Source organism: Tubulanus polymorphus, chromosome 2 (assembly GCF_964204645.1).
Source record: "Tubulanus polymorphus chromosome 2, tnTubPoly1.2, whole genome shotgun sequence".
Lineage (NCBI taxonomy): Eukaryota > Metazoa > Nemertea > Palaeonemertea > Tubulaniformes > Tubulanidae > Tubulanus > Tubulanus polymorphus.
The window spans coordinates 21,816,533-21,826,797 of NC_134026.1; the positions used below are offsets into that span (position 1 = coordinate 21,816,533).

At 38.3% G+C, this 10,265-nt stretch overlaps 1 long non-coding RNA gene across 1 annotated transcript; it reads right to left on the reverse strand.

The window, feature by feature from the left end:
- Nucleotides 1–5,432: 5,432 nt before the first annotated feature.
- Nucleotides 5,433–8,282, reverse strand: LOC141900567 (uncharacterized). The gene is made up of 3 exons (XR_012618724.1): nt 8,159–8,282; nt 7,913–8,006; nt 5,433–5,596 (listed from the first exon to the last, which is right to left on the reverse strand). It is a non-coding gene; the product is annotated as an uncharacterized LOC141900567 (long non-coding RNA).
- Nucleotides 8,283–10,265: the final 1,983 nt, after the last annotated feature.

Here is a 10,265-nt window from a genome sequence, read left to right on the forward strand (position 1 = left end):
GTGGACACCACAAAATGCATCATGTTCATACAAAATACCACGCTCACATGCCATAGTCGGTTTACTGCCTCGCATGCCACAGTCGGGTTAGCAAGCTCCGTCTCGACCACGTGCCGGCCGATCAGTGGTCGTTTAGCCGTGACAGAACTTATTAGGGTTTCTGCTGCCAGTCGGCCATCTTGATTGTGACGGGGCCAGTTTTTGGGCTGAAGATGTGTCTAGGGTAGATACATGTATCAACCAAATATGAAGACATTATCTTGAAGCGTCTTCAAAACTTCCCACAATCAATTGAAAAGTTGTAGCTCATGACATTGTCTATGATTGTGGTGAGTTTTAAGGACTTTAGTTATTCTATATGGTCACCAGGGGGCGTTGAATAGTAGAATAACCTAGTATTTCCTGATTAGATTGGTACCTAGGCATATTTTGTTACCATGATCAATTGCCGAAAGTTGTAGTCTATGACATGTTCTATTATTGTGGTGAGTTTCAAGGTCATTGGACTTTGCATATGGTCACCAGGGGTCATTGAATAATAGAATTACTTAGTATTTCCATATTAGATTGGTAACCAGGCATATTTTGTAATCGAAATCGATTACAAAATCGTAGCTGCTGACATGTTCTATGATTGTAGTGAGTTTCAAGGTCATTGGTTTTTGTATATGGTCCCCAGGGGGCGTTGAATATTGAAATTTTTAGATTGTTGAGCATTGAAAACCACTTCCCAAGAAAATCCTAGACTCATAATCAAATTCTGTGAAGTCATTTAAGGTCCTTTGCTCGAATCAAGCCAAGGGCTCACTGTGGCTAAAATTCAATTCCTCACTGTCCTATAATGCCGAGTACGACGACTGAAAAACGTTGCGCTGTGTAAGTGTAATTTAGATAAGTCAGCTATATAATGACGGCCCTGCCCCGCGCGCTCCATCTGAGGACATAAACAAGTTGGACTCGTCGGGATGGCGTCAAGGGCGACATCTCAGTCTACAGACTGTATACTCAGGCGCGAGGTCGAAACGTTACCTGATAGACATTTTAGCCTCGATTGAGATGCAGTTTACCCACTGGACCCAAGCTAATTGATAATGCTAAAAAACCAATGAACTATTGGTACTTAATTACCATCTTCGGTCCCAACGTTTACAGATCTGAACCGTCTAGTAGTGCCTTTAAATTTATCATTAGCGGTGAATATACGAACTAACAATATGATACAATATTCCTACTGCGGCATGTGAGTAAAAAGTTAGTTCACACCTTTACCGTCTTACGATTAATACAGGGCAGCACTTGACGGTTAATAATTAGGCCAGCGTGAGTTGGCTTCGGTATAAAACCAACCTGCAGAGGATGCTGAGTGTGTACAGGGAAGCGAGTAAAACCATTGGTGGTAGCCGGAAAGCTCCGGTAGCAGAGGCAAGCAATGAGGCATTGAGCCACGTGCGTGATTACACTGGTCAGTTTTAATCATGATTATGTAATTCTTACACGAAATAAATCAGATTGAATACGAAAATAAATCTGTAGCTCGGCAAATGATCTTTACTTGTAACAGCACATGCATGGAGAATCCGCGAGTCATCACTTCCGGTGTGGAGTCGTGACCCGCCATATTGAAATTTGGTAAGTCTTGGAATTTTTCTAGTTTTTTATCCTTGAATTAGGCCTATATCTATGTATTAAGTTAACAGTTCGGTATTAACCTCGGATATGCAGGTACAATAAACACCGACTCTTAAACTGACCTGAGACCCGCCGCCAAACTATATTCAAAGTCGTTTTTGAAGTACGTCACGTGCACAGGGGCTCGTTACGATAGCTGGGGGTCCAAAATCAAAGATTTGACCCAGTATCCTAGGTACCACCTATAAAAAAAGAAAAGGGAGCTAACATTTTGACATACAAGAATTGACCTTCTCATTTCAACCCCTCATAACTTCGTAACCGATCGACCGATTTACACGAAATTAGATTCGTTTCATTCCCAAGAGGTGACTTTTTCGTTTGAGACCTTCCCCGATGAAATCGGACCGGAGACGCCCGAGAAATCACGACTCAAATCCGAAAAAACGGGTCAAAATATCCAAAGCCGGAATTACTAGGACGGCTTGAAGTGCTCAATTTCCGACGAAAAACGATGATTTGACGCGGTTCCCGGACGTTAATCGCCACATATCATGCATCGCTGGAAAGCTTATGAACTGACCTTATTGACAGACGCGTTTATTTGATAATCCGTTCCGATACCCGCGACTGGCGAGCTGATAATCCAGATTGATGCGATAAATACGATTTCCAAGTGTATTCCGGCCGCCATTAACTGCGTGACGTCATGAGAAATCCCAGCATGCAACGCTAGATAATTGACATATTCAGTCGACCAATCACGTATCGCGAATTTATCAGTCCTCAGAGCCCGTGACGTCACACCCTCAATGGCGGTTCAGTGACGCTTAAAGTGCGTATTTATCGGTTCGGTGCGTATTTTCACCTCGCTTGTCGCCGGTTTCGGAACGGATTATCAAATAAACGCATTTTTCAATAAGGTCAGTTCATAAGCTTTCCAGCGATGTATGATATGTGAAGATTAACGTCCGGGAACCGCGTCAACTCATCGTTTTTCGTCGGGAATCGACTACTCCGAGACGTCCTAGTAATTCCGGCTTTGGCTATTTTGACTCGTTTTTTCGGATTTGAGTCGTGATTTCTCGGGTGTCTCTTATCCGATTTTGTTGCGGAAGGTCTCAAACGAAAAAGTAACCTCTTAGGAATGAAACGAAACCAATTTCGAGCGAATCGGTCGATCGGTTACGAAGTTATGAGGGGTTGAAATGAGAAGGTCAATTCTTGTATGTCAAAATGTTAGCTCCCTTTTCTTTTTTTATAGGTGGTACCTAGGATACTGGGTCAAATCTTTGATTTTGGACCCCCAGCTATCGTGACGAGCCCCTGTGGTCACGTGTGTCGTCACGGTTCGGTGGTCCGCACCTCGCCTTAGTTAGTTACCTAATTGTTGGTGGTAAGCTTTTTATAATCGGATGGGCTTATACCAACGTTAGGGATGACAAGGGCCAAAACTCGGTTGAAAAAAGTAACACTTCAAAAATATACTTTCTATTCACTTCAGTCCATAATTAATGGCTTAATTCACAAACTAACACAGGTACCTTTCGAAATAATCCAATTTTATGTATGTTTCGAGTGATTAATCAACATTATTTTGAGAAATTAATTAATTTCTCAGCAAATTTCGCCATTAGCCGCCATTTCTCTGTATTGCACATGTGGCATGATAAGACAAGGGGACCTACAAGGATTTTTATAAAACTTCCAAGACGAAACGACAATTTTTATTTTTGATGGTTTTCCAACTTACATTTCAAATCTTCGTGTTTTCCAAGATAAATAATGAAGTAATAAATTTTGGTAAAAGAAAAATGGGAATAAGTGTTGATTTCTTAATTTTTTCAATTTCGTCGTTTCGCTTCGTGAGTTTGTGCTGTTGTCCTGGCCTCAGTCCACAGGTGCCAGCACCTCCAGTAATTTTCAAAATGGCAGCTGTTGACTGGACGGAAATTTACTCTCACTTTACGGCCGATTTGCACATGGATTAAGATCGTCAGGTGAGGTGTTATAGGTATCAGACAAACTACGAATCTGTTGTGCGTCGATTACAGCAAAAATTAGACGGATATCTTAAGAGACAATGAAATGCCAGGCAAATTACTCGTCAGTCAAATTGGCTGACGAAGATTTCATACAAAAATGACCTTCCCATTCCTGACTGTGGTTTGTGAAAATATCCGATCGTGAAACTAAACCACAGACAGGTTACTGACTACACCTCGCCTGTGTGTGTGCTGTGTACGTCACCTGGTCACAGGGGCTCGTATCAGAGTTGAAGGTAATGTGAAAACGATTATCTGTTAATCCAATGTATATAGTATATATAAAATAACAAGGGGGCTAACGACGCTCACAAACTACTCAACTTAGCGATGTTCACGGGAGCCGCCATATTGGATTTTTCAGCCTGCCGGCATGGGGAATTTTAAGAAACAAGCCAACTTCAGGGTTAAATAGCGTATAAATGAGACACTGTCAGAAATTAATAAACGTATTTTTATAAACAGTACTTGCTTATGTTGTCTTTTGATGCATTACATCATGTCTATTTTCAATAATTACTGTGGAAACGAGGTTTTTGCGCTGGCAAATTTTCGCTTCGAATGTAAACAATACGCCGCCATCTTGGATTTCATCGCGAAGCGACGGATATGAATATGCATTTCTAACCGAATTTTCCTTATTAGGATAATGAATTTGAAGCCCAGAAATTAGCATATCAATGGCGAATGACCTTCTTTTTTGTAACAGCTTCATCGATTTTACAACTAATCGGAAATTTAACCTCAGCCAGACGGTTCGAATCCCAGGTAAGCCAATTTTTTTATCAAACAGCGTACTAAGAACTCAAAAATCGGATTTAATTCAATCGAGCTCAACGAAAATAAGCTTTAATCTGATGGAATATAACGTCTGCAAAATAAAATAAATTACGGATCCCCGCAATTTCGCGCACTTCCTTGACTAGGGCGTTATTTAAGGGTCCCGGTGATTACGTCATCGATTATTTGTAAACAAACGCACGTGCGGAAAACAGCTGACTGTATTCATAATAAAAAGATGCCCAATCATTAACATTTCTGGCCATTTCTTATATCCAAAAGCTAGAATCTTAACAAAACCATATGATGGGCCTATCTTATTCATTAATAGCCTACCATAGTTGTTTCAATAATGAATAAGTATGACTATATGGACATCCAATTAATTTTTTGAGACTTTTGAGTGAAAAAATCTGAATGATCAAAACTAGAAGTAGGCGAACAAAATAGGACATGCCTAGTTTTTTTGTGTCAAATTGGCCAAAATTCTATGTACAGGTCTAAATATAATCTGAATTTGTTTTTCTATACATTTCATCGTAAACTTTCTATTTATAGGTTAATCATGTTACAGCCTGATAGCGATGTCGATGATGATTCATTAATGACAAGTGATGTTCTTCATTACCATAAAAACAATGGCAGGAAGAAATGTGGTGAATGGATAAATGAACATTTTCCATCAACAAACAAGAGTTCAATTTATACCAAGCTTGACAGGATGGTGAAACATCATGAAAGTTTGCTGAAGTCAAAGAATCGGCCATCAAAAAAGGTAATGTTACATCTCATCATTAGAAAATGACATTCTCGACCATCTCGAATCTATAATAGTTTTTATAATATAATAGTTTTTAGTTGATAAAAACATAAGATAGAGTTTTTTGTCAATTAATTTTAATAAAGAATGAAAAATACTCTACAGTCCTACAATAATGATAGAATTTATAAATGCAGTATTATAAACTTGAAGGGAGACAAAAATATAAATTCAGTTTTTTCTCCAGTGAAGCAATTAGCCAAATTTCATTTCTTGTAGGAAGAACTTCAAAAATGGCTGCGAACACCATTCGAAATGTCCAATAAGCGCAATTGTCAAGATGAACAGCAAGCTGATCACAGTTACTCTGCATCACCTTTACCTGAAAAAGAAAATCCATGTTATAATTCCATCTTAGAAGAAAAGAAAAAACAGCTGAAAAGAGTAACTGAAAGTAAGCGATATTACAAAAATAAGAGTGAAAATTTAGAAAGATCTACATCATCAACTGCATTACAGGTTTGCGATAACTGTACTGATATAATAAGAGAACTTGAAACCTGCCAGCAAGTCAATTTAGATCTAAAGGAAAAATGTAGAATGTATGAAGAAAATATTAGATTGAACAGTGAGATTGAACAAACAGAAACTGACGGGGTATATAACACCAAATTCAGAGCTCTGGTTTATGAATTACTGATGCATCATGTTCCAAGTGAACATGTTAATTCTGTAATAAGTTCATGCTTTAAATATCTTGGGAAAACTCCATCAAAACTGCCAAATACTAGTACTATACGACGAATGAACATCGAACGATTAGGCTTAAGCCAGATGCAATTGGGGGATGAACTAAGTCGTAAAGAGAATACAACATTATATTCTGACGAAACATCTAAATTCGGAGAGAAATACATGGGTTTTCACGTGACAGGGGAAGACAGAAAACATTACGTACTTGGACTGAGAGACCTCACCACCAAATCAGCAGATGACACCCTCCATACATTCAAACAAATAATACAAGACATTGATGACAGATGCTCCGAAACAACTAATACAACTGGCAAACACATTTTAAAGAATATTCAGAATACAATGTCCGATCGTGCAGCTACTGAGCTTAAGTGGCACGAACTCCTCTCCAACTACAGATTGAACATATTACCTGAGACGATTTCTAACTGGAATTTAATGTCAGCGGACGACAAAGCACCCATCGAAAGTTTAGCGAATTTTTTCTGTGGCTTACATAGCTTTGTTCAGGTGGCTGAAGTCACCCAGAAAGTCCTCCTGCAGCAACAAAAAGAAAAAGACCTGGTCGTAACAGGGCCACAGATTATACAACCATCGGAGCCAGGTGTCATTCGTCTGATACGTACCGCGGCAAAAGCGTTTGCAAGGGGTGCCGATGAAAAAAGTGGATGTCATGCCCACTTCAAAAGTTTCCTGACTGAGTTCCTCAAACATCATCAACTCAGAAGTATACCAATTGTTCCTTTTCGAGGAAATCGATTCAATATCATCTTTTTCAATGGAGGATTTGTGTACTTTCTTCACAAAAAGATGATTGATTATTTGGAAATGGTTGATAATCCAAATCGCCTCTTGAAGTCTGTGTTTGCAGACCTTAAATCCGTAGACAATATCGCTGGATGTAAAGCATTAGGGCTAATCAGTAAATTCATCACTGGACCATTGTGGAGGCTCACTGAGGATAAAACAGTAAAAATGGTAGACCTCATTCGATTTGTTCCAGAGCTCATCAGTTACATCGAAAGTGCTAGTGCCAGGATCAGTGAATTTATGAATGGTGAACTTGAAGTCTTTAGCGACATATATCCTGTAAAGAAAGATCATGTATATTCATGTTTGATAGAAGAATCTGAATATGATAATGAATGTGAACTGCAACTTTCCGTCATCTAACCTGCTATTGTCAATCTGCTCAAGGAACAGTATAAGGAATTTTTGGAGGGAGGTGAATTCTCAACTAATGAGAAACATTCAACATCAGGAAGTGCTGAGCTACACAATAAGTTTGCAGAAAGAGTCTTTGCCTATTCTGATCAGTTACTCAGATTCAAGCCCAACATCAGTCACATTGGAATTGAAGCTTATATTATGTTCTCCCTCAACAAGACACAAGACTGGCTAGCATCAAAACCTACAAAACAGCAAGAAGCACTTGTACAGAAAGCCATGACTGATCGCCGCAAGATACAAGAGCTTTACAAATTGCGCAGAAAAGAGATAGCTGAAAAAAGAATTCAGAACTTAGCTGATAAGAGAAAGGCGCTAGCTGAAAAAAGAGAACGGCAAATGAAGGAAAGAGAACTAATAATCAAAGACATCATGTATTATGGCTTTTGGCAAACTCCCCAAGATGTTATCCAGAGTTTGAATAATCTGAAAACCAAAAGTGATAAAGAAATGGCTTTGAAGGGACAGCTAAGGTTCCGTGAGATAATTCTCCAGCAGCAATGGGATGATGCTTCTATATACAGATTTTCTGTGAGAGTAGATGAAAAGAAAAGAAGGAATTTAAGTTTAGATGAACTACAAGCAAATGTCATTCAGCTTGTCGAAGCAGCAGAAGCGATTCCAACAACCGCAACGGAAAGAGAACGAGCTGGAAATTTGATAGGGAAAACAATGTAAAAAATGAAGACGATCCAAATGATAGCGGCGTACTCACCAAATTTTTAGCTACGGTTATTTCTTCTGTTCCTGGTTACTCGTCATGGTTCAATATCAAGTACGATAATGATGATGCATTGTATGTTGAGAAACTGGAAGAAGAAATACAAAGCGGAAATATCACAGTGCTGTAAATTAGTCAGTGTATTTATAAATACGTTATAAATATTAGTTATTTCATAATTGTTATTTTATTTTTAGATATCTAAAATTCCAGTTAGAGTTAAAACTAAGTTATACTAACCTCGACATTGAAGTTATATCAAAACGTCACCATGCACGCTTTCTAGGTAAACATCATAAAATTCCATGAATTCGCCAGGGATTCTGAAGTATTTTAAACGTATGTTCTTGATATTTTTCTGAATTAAATCGCCGAATGTGTAGTAGAATTTCAATTAATCAGTTGACACTTTTACATCCCTTTCATTGCTTCTGATTATCGGCGGTGACAACGAAAAAAGCTGCAGGCTTAAATTCAAATTCAAATTAAGTAGTTTATTCACTGCTCGAAAAAAACATTAAAGGATGTTTAATACCTCATGATATAGCCCAAACCAGAAGGATTTCTTCAGTGTGTCATTATTTTTAATCCTATTTCTCTGACAGAACAGTGATTTTTTTGCTTAGCAGGCCTGTCAGACACAAGTTTATAACTAAAAAAAGTCAAACGAGTTAGTAGTTGTCCTCTTCTCACACTCACAGTTTCATTTAATGGATGAGAGTGGTCCTATTTAAGACTAGTTGTTGCCCTCGACAAATGAAGGAGGCGTATAGATTTAAAATTATTTTTACAGATGGGGGCTAGACGTAGTATGGTCAGCTGAGTATGGTAAGATTATAATACTGTCAGGTGGTGGTCTGCTTGTTTCATATTATTTATATTCATATAAAATAACATGTCTGTCTGTTGTTGTTGTCTGTCTGAAATTGTACTGCACATGCACTTATTTTGTTTTCTTAAAGAAAGGGCCTGTCCGTGATATCATACCAACAGTGCTGCTATTTCCAGAACTCAAACTTTGCATGATGAAATAAACTACCCATTGGGTATGCTTCAATTTGAAAATTTTTTTATTTTGTCCCCGAAATCACTGACAGACCCTTTAAGATACAACCTCCACAGTTGGACTTGTTAAGTCAGTGTGATCTATCTTTACAGGGTCTGAAACAACAGTACCGGTTCAGGAGCCAAACAATGAAGAGGCATCAAGGCAGACTCAATCGACAGGTAAAGGCACCTTATTAAGGCCAAAAATAATTTCTTGTCAACAGCGATACAGCATTACTTATGTCTTGGGCTACATTTTGATTACACCATGTTTTCATTCATTTTTAGGATCAGATGAGCAGTCAGCTACATGTGGCAAGAACCAGCAGCAGAGAAATGGGATAACTGAATCAGGTAAATTAATTGAAAGTAAAAATTTAGATTTTAGCCCTTGTCTTGATGATATGTGGTATGTGTTGGTGTACCTACCCAAAGACATCTGCTGACAAATTTGGCGAATTGTGACATAAGTTGTTACCCAATACATAACTCCTAAATGCATGCTTGGATTGAATGGTCTAAACAGTGTATAAAAGCAACACTTTACTTAATAGTTTTTCTTTACAATTTTTCAGAGATCAGGTCGTTATTTGATACCTCTAAAGACCAGATTCATTCTGCTGACATCTGTAAACATAACTGTCTGCATGTTTCATCAAAGGACAAACTCGAGTATACAAAAGGCACCCGGGTTATCAAATTTAATCATGATTGGTTTTTGATTAAGGAAGCATATGATGCAGTGACTGACACTAAGTGGCTGGTATACCAGGAAAATGTAGGCATGTTCTGTGTACTACCGTATGTCGGAAACACGATGGGATCAGTAAGACTAACAAAAACAAAGTGTGGGTCAGTGCGCCATGTCAAAAGATAAGGACTGATGCGATGTATGATCATCTAGGATCGGAAAAGCACAAAGACTGTGTTAAGGCGGAATTACTTCAAAGAGGATCACTCTTCCAAAAACAGATTGACCAGAAAAGTGCATACGAAAATTCTGTTTTAAAAATGGCATTTGAGTCTTTGTATTATGTTATGAAGGAAGAAGTTGCACTGCTTAAATTCCATTCACTTCTTCAACTGATTAGCAGATGTGGTGTTCCCAGTATAGATCTGTTTGACTATTCTTCGCCAGCTTCTATAAGAGAAATGGCTGTATGTATAGGCAAGGTAATAAAATCAGAGTTCATGAGTCAAATCAAAGATAATAACCGTGTGTTTGGTCTATTGACTGATGAAGTTAGTGACATTAGTGTCAAAGAGCAGCTTGTTACTTTCATTAGGGCAGTGTCAAGGT